The sequence below is a fragment of the Mus musculus genome, chromosome 7 (genome assembly GCF_000001635.26).
Source record: "Mus musculus strain C57BL/6J chromosome 7, GRCm38.p6 C57BL/6J".
In the NCBI taxonomy this organism is placed as follows: domain Eukaryota; kingdom Metazoa; phylum Chordata; class Mammalia; order Rodentia; family Muridae; genus Mus; species Mus musculus.
Window position 1 is genome coordinate 41,712,315 of NC_000073.6, and position 17,080 is coordinate 41,729,394.

Below are 17,080 nucleotides of genomic sequence, written 5' to 3' on the forward strand. Positions count from 1 at the left end.
ACAGTGTTCCTCTTTGTCCACATCCTTGCCAGCATCTGCTGGCATCTGAATTTTTGATCTTGGCCATTTAGACTGGTGTGAGTGGAATCTCAGGGTTGTTTTGATTTGCATTTCCCTGATGATTAAGGATGTTGAACATTTTTTTCAGGTGCTTCTCAGCCATTCAGTATCCCTCAGGTGAGAAATCTTTGTTCAGTTCTGAGCCCCATTTTTTAATGGGGTTATTTGATTTTCTGGAGTCCACCTTCTTGAGTTCTTTATATATATTGGACATTAGTCCCCTATATGACTTATGATAGGTAAAGATCCTTTCCCAATCTGTTGGTGGCCTTTTTGTCTTATTGACAGTGTCTTTTGCCTTGCAGAAGCTTTGCAATTTTATGAGGTCCCATTTTTCGATTCTTGATCTTACAGCATAAGCCATTGTTCCTCTGTTCAGGAATTTTTCCCCTGTGCCCATATCTTCGAGGCTTTTCCCCACTTTCTCCTCTATAAGTTTCAGTGTCTTTGGTTTTATGAGGAGTTCCTTAATCCACTTAGATTTGACCTTAGTACAAGGAGATAAGAATGGATCAATTCGAAATCTTCTACATGATAACCCCCAGTTGTGCCAGCACCATTTTTTGAAAATGCTGTCTTTTTTCCACTGGATGGTTTTTGCTCCCTGGAAAAGATCAAGTGGCCATAGGTGTGTGGATTCATTTCTGGGTATTCAATTCTATTCCATTGGTCTACTTGTCTGTTGCTGTACCAGTACCATGCAGTTTTTATCACAATCGCTCTGTAGTACAGCTTTAGGTCAGGTATGGTGATTTCACCACAGGTTTTTTTATCCTAGAGCAGAGTTTTTGTTATCCTAGGTTTTTTGTTATTCCAGATGAATTTGCAGATTGCCCTTTTTAATTCGTTGAAGAATTGAGTTGGAATTTTGATGGGGATTGCATTGAATCTGTAGATGGCTTTTGGCAAGATAGCCATTTTTACTATATTGATCCTGTCAATCCATGAGCATGGGAGATCTTTCCATCTTCTGAGATATTCTTTACTTTCTTTCTTCAGAGACTTGAAGTTCTTATCATACAGATCTTTCACTTCCTTAGTTAGAGTCACGACAAGATATTTTATATTATTTGTGACTATTGAGAAGGGTGTTTCCCTAATTTCTTTCTCAGCTTGTTTACTCTTTGTGTACAGAAAGGCCATTGACTTGTTTGAGTTAATTTTATATCCAGCTACTTCATTGAAGCTGTTTATCAGGTTTAGGAGTTCTCTGGTGGAATATTTAGGGTCACTTATATATACTATCATATCATCTGCAAAAAGTGATATTTTGACTTCTTCGTTTCCAATTTGTATCCCCTAGATCTCCTTTCATTTTCGAATTGCTCTGGCTAAGACTTCAAGTACAATGTTGAATAGGTAGGGAGAGAGTGGACATCCTTGTCTAGTCCCTGATTTTAGTAGGATTGCTTCTAGCTTCTCATCATTTACTTTGATGTTGGCTACTGGTTTGCTGTAGATTGCTTTTATCATGTTTAGGTATGGGCCTTGATTTCCTGATCTTTCCAAGACTTTTATATGAATGGTTGTTGGATTTTGTCAAATGCTTTCTCTGTGTTTAAGGAGATGATCGTGTGGTTTTTGTCTTTGAGTTTGTTTATATAATGGATTATGTTGATGGATTTCTGTATATTGAACCATCCCTGCATCCCTGGAATGAATCCTACTTGGTCAGGGTGGATGATTGTTTTGATGTGTTCTTGGATTCAGTTAGCAAGAACTTTATTGAGGATTTTTGCATCGATATTCATAATGGAAATTGGTCTGAAGTTGTCTAACTTTGTTCGGTCTTTCTGTGGTTTAGGTATCAGAGTAATTGTGGCTTCATAGAATGAGTTGGGTGGAATACCTTCTGCTTCTATTTTTTGGAATAGTTTGTGAAGAACTGGGATTAGATCTTCTTTGATGGTCTAACATAAGTCTGCACTAAACCCATTTGATCCTGTGCTTTTTTTGGTTGGGAGACTATTAATGACTGCTTCTATTTCTTTAGGGGATATAGGACTGTTTACATCATCAACCTCATCTTGATTTAACTTTGGTACATGGTATCTGTCTAGAAACTTGTCCATTTCATCCAGGTTTTCCAGTTTTGTTGAGTATAGCCTTTTGTAGAAGGATCTGATGGTGTTCTGGATTTCTTCAGGATCTGTTGTTATGTCTTCCTTTTCATTCCTTATTTTGTTAATTAGGATGCTTTCCCTGTGCCCTCTAGTGTGTCTGGCTAAAGGTTTATCTATCTTGTTGATTTTCTCAAAGAACCAGCTCCTGGTTTGGTTGATTCTTTGAATATTTCTTTTTGTTTCCACTTGGTTGATTTCACCCCTGAGTTTGATTATTTCCTGCCATCTACTCCTCTTGAGTGAATTTGCTTCCTTTTGTTCTAGAGCTTTTATGTGTTTTGTCAACTAGTTTCTTTTTGGAGGCACTCAGAGCCATGAGTTTTCCCCTTAGAAATGCTTTCATTGTGTTCCATAAGTTTGGTTGTGTTGTGGCTTCATTTTCATTAAACTCTAAAAAGTCCTTAATTTCTTTTTTATTCCTTCCTTGACCAAGGTATCATTGAGAAGAGTGCTGTTCTGTTTCCACGTGAATGTTGGCTTTCTATTATTTATTTTGTTATTGAAGATCAGCCTTAGTCCATGGTGATCTGATAGGATGCCTGGGACAATTTCAATATTTTTGTATCTGTTGTGACTTGTTTTGTGACCAATTATGTGGTCAGTTCTGGAGAAGGTACCATGAGGTGCTGAGAAGAAGGTACATCCTTTGGTTTTAGGATAAAATGTTCTGTAGATATCTGTTAGATCCATTTGTTTCATAACTTCTGTTAGTTTCAGTGTGTCCCTGTTTAGTTTCTGTTTCCATGATCTGTCCATTGGTGAAAGTGGTGTGTTGAAGTCTCCCACTATTATTGTGTGCAATGTGTGCTTTGAGCTTTACTAAACTTTTTAATGAATATGGCTGCCCTTGCATTTGGAGCATTGATATTCAGAATTGAGAGTTCCTCTTGGAAAATTTTACCTTTGATGTGTATGAAGTGCCCCTCCTTGTCTGTTTTGATGACTTTGGGTTGGAAGTCGATTTTTTTAGATATTAGAATGGCTACTCCAGCTTGTTTCTTCCGAGCATTTGCTTGGAAAATTGTTTTCCAGACTTTCATTCTGAGGTAGTGTCTGTCTTTTTCCCTGAGATGGGTTCCCTGTAAGCACAAAATCTTGGGTCCTGTTTTTTTAGTCAGTCTGTTAGTCTATGTTTTTTTTTTTTTTAATTGGGGAATTGTGTCCATTAATATTAAGAGATATTAAGGAAAAGTAATTGCTGCTTCCTATTATTTTTGTTGTTAAAGTTGGTATTCTGTTCTTTTGGCTGTCTTCTTTTAGGTTTGTTGAAGGATTACTTTCCTGCTTTTTCTAGGACGTGGTTCCTGTTTTCGTATTTTTTTTCTGTTATTATCCTTTGAAGGGCTGGATTCGTGGAAAGATAATGTGTGAAGTTTTCTTTTCTTTCTTTCTTTCTTCTTCTTCCTTTTTTTTTTTTTTTTTTTTTTTTTTTTGTCGTGGAATACTTTGGTTTCTCCATCTATGGTAATTGAAAATTTGGCTGGGTATAGTAGCCTGGAATGGCATTTGTGGTCTCTTAATGTCTGTATAACATCTGTCCAAGATCTTCTGGCTTTCATAGTCTCTGGTGAAAATCTGGTGTAATTATGATAGGCTTGCCTTTATATGTTACTTGACCTTTTTCCCTTACTGCTTTTAGTATTCTATCTTTATTTAGTGCATTTGTTGTTCTGATTATTATGTGTCCAGAGGAATTTCTTTTCTTGATCCAGTCTATTTGGAGTTTTGTAGGCTTCTTGTATGTTCATGGGCATCTCTTTCTTTAGGTTTGGGAAGTTTTCTTCTATAATTTTGTTGAAGATATTTGCTTGCCCTTTTAGCTGAAAATCTTCATTCTCATCTGCTCCTATTATCCGTAGTCTTCTCATTGTGTCCTGGATTTCCTGGATGTTTTGATTTAGGATTGTTTTGCATTTTGCATTTTCTTCGATTGTTGTGCTGATGTTCTCTATGGAATCTTCTGCACCTGAGATTCTCTCTTCCATCTCTTGTATTCTGTTTCTGATGCTCCCATTTATGGTTCCAGATTTCTTTCCTAGGGTTTCTTTCTCCAGCATTGCCTCAGTTTGTGTTTTCTTTATTGTGTTTACTTCCCTTTTTAGGTCTGGTATGGTTTTGTTCATTTCCATCACCTGTTTGGATGTGTTTTTCTGTTTTTCTATAAGGACTCACAACTCTTTAGCAGTGTTCTCCTGTATTTCTTTAAGTGAGTTATTAAAGACCTTCTTGATCTCTTCTACCATCATCATGAGTTATGCCTTTAAATCTGGGTCTAGGTTTTTTGGTGTGTTGGGGTGCCCAGCACTGGCTGAGGTGGGAGTGCTGGGTTCTGATGATGTTGAGTGGTCTTGGTTTCTGATAGTAAGATTCTTACATCTGCCTTTCACCATCTGGTAAACTCTGGAGTCAGTTGTTATAGTTGTCTCTAGTTAGAGCTTGTTACTTTCGTGATTCTGTTATTCTCTACCAGCAGAGTTGGGAGACTAGCTCCCTCCTGAGTTTCAGTGGTCAGAACACTCTCTGCAGGCAGGCTCTCCTCTTTCAGGGAAGGTGCATAGATATCTGGCATTCAGACTTGCCTCCTGTCAGAAGAAGAAGGCCTGAAACAGGACCCATCCCAGAAGCTGTTAGCTTCTGTAGTCCACACTCTCACCTGTCCAGACTAGTCTCTGTGGACTCTGTGAACCAAGATGTCTCCTGCAGATGCTCTGGCAATTCTCTCCTGAGCCTCGCGGACACCTCTCCTCTGGCAGGGAGGGTGCCCGGATATCTGGAGCCCGAAATATCTGCCTCAGAAGCTCTGTGGCTCCTGCCTGTCCCAGAAGCTGTTAGCTTGTAGTCCACACTCTTACCTGTCCAGACTAGTCTCAGTGGAGTCTGGGAACCAAGATGTCTCCTGCAGATTGCAAGTTACCCTTTCTAACTTGGTGAAGAACTAATTTGGAATCTTGATGGTGAATGCATTGAACTCTGTCCCCAGCTGATCCCTGGTTCCTGTGTCCTGATGTCTCTGTGAGGGTCTCTCTTGGGCCAGGAATTTGAAGAGATGTTGTGGTCTTAGCTCTCCTTGTAGGTGTTTTGGCACTCCTGGGAGACCAGCTCTCTTTTGGTGGTATTTGTGTTTGTAGCTCTGTGGCACAGGATCAGCTCTGTGGGCAGACAGAAATGGGAAGCTTCTTGTCTCAGGCTGCTTCTTGGTTCCTGTGTTCTGAGGGTTCTGGGCAGGTTCTTCTGAGCAGCAGTGGTGACCATACTCACAGGTCTATCTGCACTCTTAGGAGTCTTGGTCCCTCCCAGTGCTATTTGAGTATTGAGCCCTGTGGCAGAGGATCTGCTACAGGAAGAGATGGAAACTGGGTCAAAACCATTTTTATTGAATATGTTCTTTATTTACAATTCAAATGTTATCCCCTTTCCGAGTTCTCCCCTGAAAACCCCCTATCTCATCACACCTCCCCCTTTATGTTCCCCCACCCACCTACCTACCCACACCAGCCTCCCTGCCCTGGAATTCCCCTACACTGGGGCATTGAGCCTTCACAGGACCAAGGACCTTCCCTTCCACTGATGCCTGGGAAGGCCATCCTCTGCTACATATACCAAAACCTATTTTTTTATACCTAGTATTGTTCCTTCCCTATATGTTCACAAATGCCATAGCTAAATGTAATAACGTAATGCTAGTGAAGGAGTTAAACTTCAAGAATTCAATGGCATTCATTAGGTTGAAATCATTCAGACTGTTAACCAAATTGGAGTACCCAAGGAAATTCATGAAAACGCGAGACTGGAGAGATGGTTCAGTGTTTAATAGCACTGACTGCTCTTCCAAAGGCCCTGAGTTCAAATCCCAGCAATCACAGGGTGGCTCACAATCACCTGTAATGAGATTTGATGCCCTCTTCTGCTGCGTCTGAAGACAGCTACCATGTATTTAGATATAATAATCAATACATCTTTAGGCCAGAGCAAGCAAGCAAGCAAGCAAGGCTGACCAAAGTGAGCAATCTTCATTCCCAGAAACCCCATGATAGCTCACCACCATGAGTACACTTACTCATATACATAAAATAAACAAACTACATCTTAAAAAAAGAAAATGAGTACATATGCATCCAAAATCAAAGAACACAATTTAAGAAATGAATTTCAAAGTGTAATGTCAGTATTGTACAAAATATATATGCTGAATTAGACATTTTTAAAGGTGATGTTGGAATCAAATTGCAGTTCTACAATATTGTTCTGAAATCTTATGACTCTTAAATAGATGCAAGAGAATAACACATTAAGGCAAAACATACAAGGCCAGAGTAAAGGCATTGAGCTTTTGTAATTTTTGCCACTGAATAGATTTAAAATGACCCAGAGTACATAAAATGACTCTCTGAAACAATAAAGTAAAGTGACTCAGGAAGCACTTTAATGAGTTGGGGGTAATTAATATATTAGTGGGGAAGGAAAAACTGGAGGATCGATTCACAGTCACTCTCATTTCTGAACAGATATGGATAAGTGTTTGAAGTGTCCAGAAAGTCACTATGCAAACTCGGAGAAGAATCACTGCCTCCAGAAATCTGTGAGTTTTTTAGCCTATAAAGAGCCCTTGGGGATGGCACTCACCATCACAGCACTGTGCTTCTCTCTACTCATAGCTGCGGTTCTTGTAGTCTTTGTGAAGCACAGAGACACACCTATTGTCAAGGCCAATAACAGGACTCTCAGCTACATTCTGCTGTTGACACTCTTCATCTGTTTACTCAGTTCCTTCCTCTTCATTGGCCAGCCCAACACAACAACCTGCATCTTGCAGCAGACAGCATTTGGAATTTTGTTCACTGTGGCTCTCTCCACAGTGTTGGCCAAAGCTATTACAGTCGTTATTGCATTCAAGGCCACTGTTCCAGCTCAAATAGTGAGATGGTTAATGGTATCAAGAGCCCCTAATTTCATCATTCCCATCTGCACACTGATCCAACTTATTATCTGTGGAATCTGGCTGGTTACCTCTCTACCCTTCATTGATCAAGATACTCAGGTTGAACATGGTCACATCATCATTGTGTACAACATGGGTTCAACAGTTGCCTTCCACACTGTACTGGGATACCTCTGCTCCTTAGCACTTGGGAGCTACACCATGGCCTTCTTGTCCAGGAATCTGCCTGACACATTCAATGAAGCCAAATTCCTGTCATTCAGCATGCAGGTATTCTTCTGTGTTTGGATCACTTTCCTCCCTGTCTACCATAGCACAAAGGGGAAGGTCATGGTGGCTATGGAAGTGTTCTCCATCTTGACTTCCAATACAGCACTCCTTGGATTTATTTTTGCCCCCAAGTGCTACATTATTTTGTTCAGGCCAGCAAAAGACTCCTTTGGCTTCAGGCAAAAAACAATTCAAAAAGTGATATCCATTTAAATTTAGTTAAAAATTAAAATTTATTTATGATAGTAAATTAAATATTATGGTTAAATCAGTGCCAAAACACTCTAAATGCCTTATTCAGATATAGTATTATGTGATTGTTTACATTCATAATGTCTTCATTTAATTGTATTAAACTATCTTTGTACTGAAACCATTAGTTTTAGTTTATATTTTGAATTTTGTACACACACACACACACACACACACACACACAGTTTTGCTATGTACCCTTGTTGGCCTGTTCTCCATTTTATGCAAATTATGCAAATGTGGCATAAACTGATAAATATAAAGTTATTTCCTCTTCATACAAAGTGCTCCTGTGGAACATGTGTTATCATGTCAACCATGTTGGATTCATTTTGTACTTTTCACTAAAAAGCATCCATTTGATTTATTTTTTTGAGCTCCAGAATATTCTATTATATTCTACTTTGTAAAATGAACATTATTAGAGCAAAGTGTATCTCAAGATTCAATCTAAGAGGTTCTTATTCCCAGTGATCAGATCAAAAAATAACATGGCTTCAAATAAGAGTAGAAGTTCCTTCAAATTTAATATTTTGTTGCATGATGGAAAATGAAGAATGTCACTTTAGGGAATGACAAATGATGCTTGAGTTGTAACTAGCTTTTATCTATAAACTTAGAGCTCAGGAACAGTTAGTGAGCATGTTTTTCATAGGCTTTTATGGGCACACAACATTTGAGAGAGTCATGTATCTTCAGTTCAGGTAACAAGGGCATTGTGAACATGAAGTTACAAAATTTTATAGCAGAGGTAATATGGAGGTTATATACTTCTTTGAAAAAAGTATAACTTGGTTATCCAGTTTCCCTCAGTTATTGGAGCTGATCCTGTGTCATTGTGCTCCATAACTAAATACTGCCAGGAAAGATCCTGTATTTCTGGAGTATTGACACACTTGTGCACATAAGAGGCACAAGCCACAGTCAGAGACAACAAGACCAGATAACACCAGAGATAACCAGATGGCAAGAGGCAAGGGCAAGAACATAAGCAACAGAAAGCAAGGCTAATAGGCATTATCAGAACTCAGTTCTCCCATCACAGTAAGCCCTGGATTTCCCCAACACACCAGAAAAGCAAGCCTCTGATTTAAAGTAACATTTCATGGTGATGATAGAGGAATTTAATAAGGACATATATAACTCCATTAAAGAAATAAAGGAGAATACAGGTAATCCAGCACAAGTCCTTCAAGAGGAAACACAAAAATACCTTAAAGAATAACAGGAAAACACAAATGTATCAAGGAATTTGAACAAAACCATCGAGGGTCTAAAATTGGAAATAGAAACAATAAAGAAATCACAAAGGGAGACAACACTGGAGATAGAAATCCTAGGAAAGAAACCAGGAGTCATAGATACAAGCATCACAAACAGAATACAAGAAACAGAGGAGAGGATCTCAGGTGCAGAATATACCATAGAAAACATCAAACAAAAGTGAAAGAAAATGCAAAATGCAACAACTTTCTAACCAAAAACATCCAGGAAATCCAGAACTCAATGAGAAGACCAAACCTAAGGATAATAGGTAAAGAAGAGAGTGACGACTTTCAACTTTTAGGGCCAGTAATTATCTTCAACAAAATTATAGAAGACAACTTACCTAACCTAGAGAATGAAAGGCTCATGAACATTCAAGAAGCCTACAGAACTCCAAATAGATTACAACAGAAAATTCCTCCCATCACATAAGAGTCACAACACCAAATGCATAAAACAAATAAAGAGTATTAAAAGAAGTAAGGGGAAAAAAGGTCAAGTAACATATAAAGTCAGACCTAACAGAAGTACACCACACTTCTCACCAGAGACTATGAAAGGTAGAAGCTCCTGGTCATAACTCATTCAGACCCTAAGCGAACACAAATGCTAGCCCAGGCTGTTATACCCAACAAAACTCTCAATTACCATAGATGGAGAAACCAAGATATTCCATGACTAAACCAAACTTATACAATATCTTTCTACACATCCAGCCCTACAAAGGAAAATAAATGGAAAACACCAACATAATGAGGGAAACTAGGCTCTAGAAAAAGTAAGAAAGTAACCTTCTTTCAACAAACTGAAAGAAGATAGCCACACAAACATAAAAATAACATAAAAAATAAAAGGAAGCAACAATCACTATTCCTTAATATCTCTTAGCCTCACTGGACTTAATTCCTCAATAAAAAGACATAGACTAACAGACTTGATATGTAAACAGGACCCAGCATTGTGCTGCATACAGGAAACACACCTCAGTGCAAAAGACAGACACTACCTCAGAGTAAAGGGCTGAAAAACAATTTTCCATGCAAATGGTCCCAAGAAACTCTGCTCCTTAGCACTTGCGAGCTACACTATAGCCTTCTTGTCCAGGAATCTGCCTGACACATTCAATGAAGCCAAGTTCCTGTCATTCAACATGCAGGTATTCTTTTGTGTTTGGATCACTTTCCTCCCTATCTATGATAGCACACAGGAGAAGGTCATGGTGGTTATGGAAGTGTTCTCCATCTTGGCTTTCAGTATAGCACTCTTTGGATTGATTTTTGCCTCCAAGTGCTACATTATTTTGTTATGGGGGAAAACAAACAAACAAACAAACAAACAAACAAACAAACAAACAAACTCCAAAACCTCCTCTATTGGCATCAGGTACAAAAACATTCAAGAAGGAATATCCACTTAAATTTATTTAAAAATAAAATATATCTAATAGTAAATTAAATATTATGGTTTAAACCAGTGCCACATCTTTCTAAATGTCTTATTTAGGTATAATATGATAGGATGGTGTATACATTTATCATTTTTTCATCCAATTGTATTAAGCTTTTTTTGTACTGAATTCATTACTTTTATGTTTTAGATTCATTGTATGCTTTTGTTATATAGTTTCACTATGTGCTGTTATTGGCCTACTGGTCCATAATTATAGCATTAGAGCGGGGTGGGTGGGTATGGGGGACTTTCGGGATAGCATTTGAAATGTAAATGAAGAAAATACCTAATAAAAATTGGAAAAAAAAGAAAAATAATGCCATGGTTTCAAATAACAGTAGAAGTTCCTACTATTTAATGGTTTGTTACATGATGGAAAAATGAAGCTTTTTACTCTGAGAAAACAACAATAGATGCCTCAGTTGTATCTAGAATTTGTTTATAAACTTAGAGCTCAAGAACAGAATGTGAGTCACTGATTAGTTGTCATAAGCTTTTATGAGCACACCACTTTGGATAGTGGCATTCAGGCTCACGTCAGATAACAAGAACATTGTGGAAGATGGAGTTATAAAATTCTATAGCAGAGGTAATATGGAGGTCATATATTTAATTGAAAAAAACCCTCCTTATTTTAATTGGTTGTTTTATTTATTTACATAATAGATATGGTCCCCCTTTCCAGTTTCTCCTCAACAAATCCTTCCCCCTTCTATAATGGTGCTCTTCTACCCACCGTCCCACACACTCCTACCTCATGGCCCTAGCATCCCCCTTCACTATGGCATAGAGCTTCCACAGGACCAAGAGCCATCCTCCTGTTGATGCCAGATAAGGGAGAATTCTGCTACATATGCATCCTGAGCGTTGGGTTCCTCCATGTGTACTCTTTGGTTGGTAGTTAGTCCCAGGGAGCTCTGAGGGGTCTGGTTGATTGATATTGTTGTTCTTCCTATAGGCTTGCAAACCCCTTTATCACCTTCAGTTCTTCCCCTAACTTCTCTAATAGGGTCCCCATGATCAGTCCAATGGTTGGCTGCAAGCACCCATATCTGTATTGGTCAGTCTCTGGCAGAACCTCTCAGGCAACAGCTGTACCAGGCTCTTGTTAGCAAGTGCTTCTTGTCACTTGGCAATAGTGTCTGCATTTGGTGTCTGCAGATGGGATGGATCCCTATTTGGGGCATTCTCTGGAAGGCTTTTTCTTCAGGTTCTGATCCACTGTTTGTCCCTGAATTTCTTTTACACAGGAGGAATTCTGGATTAATATTTTGAGATGCACATGTGGTCCCACCCCTCAACTGGTGGCCATGCCCAGCCACTGGATATGGTCTTTACAGGTTCTCTCTCCCCATTCTTGTGTATGTCAATTAATTCTATCCCAGATGGGTCCTGGGAATCTCTTGCTTCCCTGGCTTCTGAAACGTTCTAGTGGCTACCTCCAATTTTGCATCCCCCACTGCTACACACCTCCATTCAATTTATTGACTCTTTGTACTTCTCCCCCATCTCCTGTCACACCTGGTCCTGCTCCCCCCCCCCCATTTTCCCTCCCCATCCTTTCTCCCTCCAAGTTTCTCTCACTCTCTTCCTCTCATGACTACTTTTTTTCATCCTTCTAAATAAGTCTGAATGATACACACTTAAGTCTTCCTTCTTGAACTTCTTATGGTATGTGAGTTGCATCATGGGTATTCCAAGAGTTTTGTCTAATGTCCACATATCATTGAGTACATACCATATGTGTTTTTGTGACTAGGCTACCACACTCAGGATGATATTTTCTAGTTCCTTCCATTTGCCTGCAAAAGTCATGATGCCCTCCTTCTTAATAGCTGGATAGTATTCTATTGTTTAAAGGAACCACATTTTCTGTATCCATTTTTCCATTATAGAAAATCTGAGGTTTTTTTTCCAGCTTCTGGCTTATCAAAAATAAGGCCACCATGAATATAATCGAAAATGTGCATGGTGGGACATCTTCTGGGTACATATGCCCAAGGGTTGTATAGCTGGGTCCTCAGGTAGATCTATTTTCAGTTTTCTGAGTAGCCTCCTGATTGATTTCCAGACTGTTTGTACCAGCTTGCAATTCAACCAGCATTGGAGGAGTGTTCTTCTTTGCTCACAACCTCATCAACATCTGCTGTCACTTGAGGCTTTGATCACAGCCATTCTGACTTGTGTGAGGTGGAATTTCAGGGTCATTTTGCTTTGCATTTCTCTGATGACTGAGGATGTTGAAAATTTCTTTAAGTGCTTCTCAAATGTGGGGCAATGGGCTGTGCATAGACAGCCTGATCTCCAGTCAAGCATAGATCTTAAACCCCAGTGGGACCCGGTAGGATGTAATTTCCACCTACATGGGACTATGGAGTTAGGCGGGGCTTCATCTTTGAGTTTTGAAGGTATTTTGTTTTTATGGCTTGGAGATGGAGGAGGTGAAGGTGGTAGCTCCTTTGTTTTTTTTAATGGAGCCATGCCTTTGAGTGGGAGAGGGAGGGGCCAGAGGAGCAGATGGCTTATTTAGTGTTTCCTCTGAGGCATAAGAAGGCAGGGGTGGGTAGATCATATGCTCTCCACCTTTGCCATCACAGGCATTCCTCAACAGATAAAAACTGATAATGACCTGGCCTTCAGTAGCTCTAAATTCAGAACCATCTGCACACATTGAGAAATTGCTCATCATTCAGGAAATCCCCACAACCCCCAGGGCCAAGGAATAATAGAAAGAACACATCAATCCCTAAAAGCCTAACTCCTAAAATAAAAGGCAACCACCTATCCCCTAATGTACAATTAATGATGGCTCTGACTTCCCTAAACATATTTAATAACTACAGAAACTCCAAACATCCTCCTATTACCCTCCATTGGCACACACCAAAATTGGCCCCTCCCCCGCATCCTACTATGATGGCGAGATACTGAGATACTTTGGATGGAATTTGGAAGGGACCAGACCCCCTCCTTATACCCGGGAGGGGTTTTGCTTGTGTCTTTCCACAGGACCAGCCTAAGCCTATCTGGGTTCCTTCCAGAAATGTCCTACACCACTCCAATGACCAAGAAGATGTCCTGCCTCTCACTGGCAGATCAAGGACAGAAGAGAAGGAGGAGTCAGAGGAAACACCACACCCAGAAGAACAACAAGATCTCCTAGAAGGACATCCATGACCTGGTGACTGCTGCCCAGACAATGTGCCCTCCACAAGCCTCCATCTCCTTTATTCTCTTGGCTGTTTTTGTTGTTCTTCATGCTAACTCTGCTGCTGCCCAGCCTCTCCTTAGCCTTCCTAACACCTGCCATTGGAGATTCTATGCTATGGAAACCTACAATGGACACAACAAAGTTATAGGGACCCAGGACTGTCCACTAAAAGGATGTTGAACCAGGATTGAGATCCCTCTACACCCAGATTCCATCTCCACTATGCTCAGGCCTTTTCTCTGCTTTCCTTACCAAAACACAGGTAAATGTCTCCAGGAGGTCTGCACATATGAAGGTTACAGATACTGGAGCTGCAGAGTGGAACCCACCAGTCATGGTGGCACAATGCTCACCAACCTTAAAACACATTTCAGCTTTCCATCAGCATTATTTGGGATGAACATTGGCAGACTGGAGTCATGGGTAAACTTTACCCCAATGGCTATGCCAAATATCCAGTTGCTGACCTGCACATCTCCTGTGACGTTGTTCCTGCCTCCAATTCAGCCTTTACCCATGCTAATATTATCCAACAGGAAAAACAGTCTCAGAAGGAGCTGCAAGCTACCCTGTCCTGGCTATAGTACATCCAATATACAGCTGACCTACTTCCCTTAACAACCCACCCCAACTTCTCCCAATGTTTTTTCTGTGCTTCTCTCTCCTGCCATTATTAGCAGCTGTTCCTATTAACATTTCCCTTCATGACATCCATGGAACCCTACCCGTGAGGAAGCACAGGACATTCCTCTCGTTGATCTACCCACCCCTCTTTGCCTTGTAGAACACTCCTCAAAACCCCATCTTACATGCGTCCATGACATCACCATCAAAAATCCGTATGTGTTAACTCTCCTGCCCTCTTCTGTTGCAAAGGCACTACAAATGCCTGTATTACCACCCCCCTTTTCAAGGCTCCTGCACCACAATGATAATTGTCCCCGAGTTTATCTCTATGAACCTGAAGAACTCGCCTTGCAGATGAGAGAAAACAGAATGAAGAGAGAGATCTTCATCCCTCTGCTCATTGGACTAGGCCTTGCTGTCTCACTGGGTGCAACAGGAACTGCTGGAGGAGCCCTCATCCAAACACAACATCTGGCCAGCGACTTTCAAGACAAGCTTGATCAGGCAATGGCTTCCACTACAGACAGCCTTGAGTCTCTTCAATGCCAGATAACCACCTTAGCAGGAGTTGCTCTCCAAAATTGGAGAGCCCTGGACTTACTGACTGCTGAACAGGGAGGGACTTGTGTTTTGCTGGAGGAGAAATGTTGCTTTTATGTCAATGAATCTGGGCTAGTAGAACAAGATGTACAAATGCTCAAAGAACTCTGGGGAAACTGCTGGGCATGCCTTACTCCCAACACCTTTACCTCTTCCTACTCTAACCCCTTGGTAGCCTGAGTTCTTCCTCTCCTTGTTCCCATACTAGCCATTGGAGCCTTGCTTCTCTTGACACCCTGTCTCATTCAGTTTCTAAAGCAGCAGATGAGTAGCATTTCAAAAATCACTACCAATCGGGTCTTGGTTCAGTATCAAACGGTTCCTGACATAGGAGACAGTTATTCTGGTGACACCTCTCCCTTATAAAAAGAAAAGGAGGATCTGTGGGGGCAATGGACTATTCCAAGACAGCCTGGTCTCCAGTCGAGCATAGGTTTTGAACACAGGTGGGACCCGGGGTAATTTCCACCTACATGGGACAGAAGGAATTTGATCATGTCTCCTGGACCTCTGGCTCATGTCAAAGTTACCGCCCCAACAGTCCCCACAGGAGATGTGTGTGGGTATCTGTTGGGAAATAAAAAGGGGGGCCAGGGGAAGAGGGGGAAGGGGAGACCCACACCCTGCCAGAGTTTCACCTATTCTCTGGTCAGTCAGGTGTGAGAGGGCTGCTATATGCTTTCCACTCAGCCCTGGGTGAGCATTCAAGCTTCTGACCCACTCTTCAAGGGGTGGCTAAGGGGCAACCCTACATGGGAGCCCTGGAGTTACTTTGCTAAAGCTCCAGGATTACAGGAAAGAGGGATGAGGAAAGACATATTCCCACACTGGTGAGAGTGAGCCCAGGATCTTGACTGGAGCACAGGAAGGCCTTCCATTGGGAGATTAGAAATGGCTCATTGGGAGAAAGCCCATCCCATCCTCCATTCAAAGTGGGCCCTGATGAGCAGAGACATTCTATGGTTTTAGAGCTTTATTTTAGAAATGCAGGGGGAAAGAGGGAAAGGTAGAAAAGAGAGAGAGGAAAGGCTAGAGAGAAAGAGAGTAAGAGGGAGAGAAGAGAGAAGAGAGAGGAGAGAAGACAAAGAGGAGAGAGAGAGGAGAGAAGACAGAAGAGGAGAGAGGGGGTGAGGGTGAGGGATAAGAGAGTAAGAGAGTAGTAAGAGAGTGAAGTGGGGCTAAACAGCCCTTTTTATGGTCTTTACTGTTGCTAGATACCTGGGGAGGAGTCTAGCCTGAAGGTCAGAAGATTGGGCCCTTGTCTGTGTGACTTCTGCTTCCCTTGTGGGGGCTGTGGGGGCAGTAACTTAGGCAGGATCCAGAGTTCCAGGAGCATGTGGGAATGACTATTGTGTCATGTAGGTGAATCATCACCCTTCGGGGTTCACACCTCAGCTCAACTGGAGACCAGCCTGTCTGTGCATAGCCCAATTCCCCACAGGTATCAGTCACTTAGAATCAGCACCAAGCCTTCCCACATGCAAATAAGGTTTTCCCCAAACTCTCTGTCTAAGCCAATGGGAGGTACCTGCTGTCAAACCCTGAATCACTCCCAAAACTGTATATAAATGCATCCCGGGAATTAAAGGTGTACAGAACTACTTCAGCTGAGTCTTTTGTTCAAAGAACTGTATGTAACACTTGGGAAGAGATCTTCTCTCCTAAAGAGCCACCTGAGGTCCTGCTGCACTCGTCACTGGATAGTCGGCTTCTCATTGGCCCAGCCTGACCAGACTCAGTTCAGAACATCTTGGAGTTAGCAAGCAACCTGGAAGGTACAGCAGAGACTTTGCCTCCCTGCCTGCACTTGCTTCCCTTCGCTGGATCCCTAGCACCAGGCCTGTACAGAGATCTTTGTGGAAAACCTCTGTTACCCAGGCCCACACTCAAACATTCAAAATTCCTCTACTGAGAGTTCTGCATTTAGTTCTATACCCCATAGTCATTGTAGGTGGTGAATGTTTCACTATGTCCATAGCAGCATTATTTGTGGTTGCCAGAAGCTGGAAATGACCCAGGTATGCCACAATGGAAGAATCTATACAATCTTTCTTTGTTCTGTGCATTTGGTGTTGTGATTATACTGTGACAGGAGATATTTCTCTTCTGGTCCATCGATTTGGCGTTCTGTAGGCTTCTAGTATTTTTATGGGGATCTCTTTATTTTAGGGAAGTTGTCATCTATCATTTTGTTGAAGATATTTACTGGCCCTTTATGTTCAGAATCTTCACACATTTCTATTCCTATTATCCTTAGGCTTGGTCTTCTCATTGTGTCCTGAT

General features: G+C 41.1%; 2 pseudogenes across 1 annotated transcript in view; both read left to right on the top strand.

The window, feature by feature from the left end:
* Vmn2r-ps54 (vomeronasal 2, receptor, pseudogene 54) overlaps positions 1-14,879 on the top strand; it is a 59,180-nt pseudogene extending 44,301 nt beyond the window's left edge. The window contains exons 6-7 of the transcript NR_004441.2: positions 6,689-6,762; positions 13,369-14,879. The product of NR_004441.2 is annotated as a vomeronasal 2, receptor, pseudogene 54 (transcript). The remainder of the gene's footprint in view (positions 1-6,688; positions 6,763-13,368) is intronic.
* Vmn2r-ps55 (vomeronasal 2, receptor, pseudogene 55) lies at positions 9,968-10,285 on the top strand (annotated as a pseudogene).
* Positions 14,880-17,080: the final 2,201 nt, after the last annotated feature.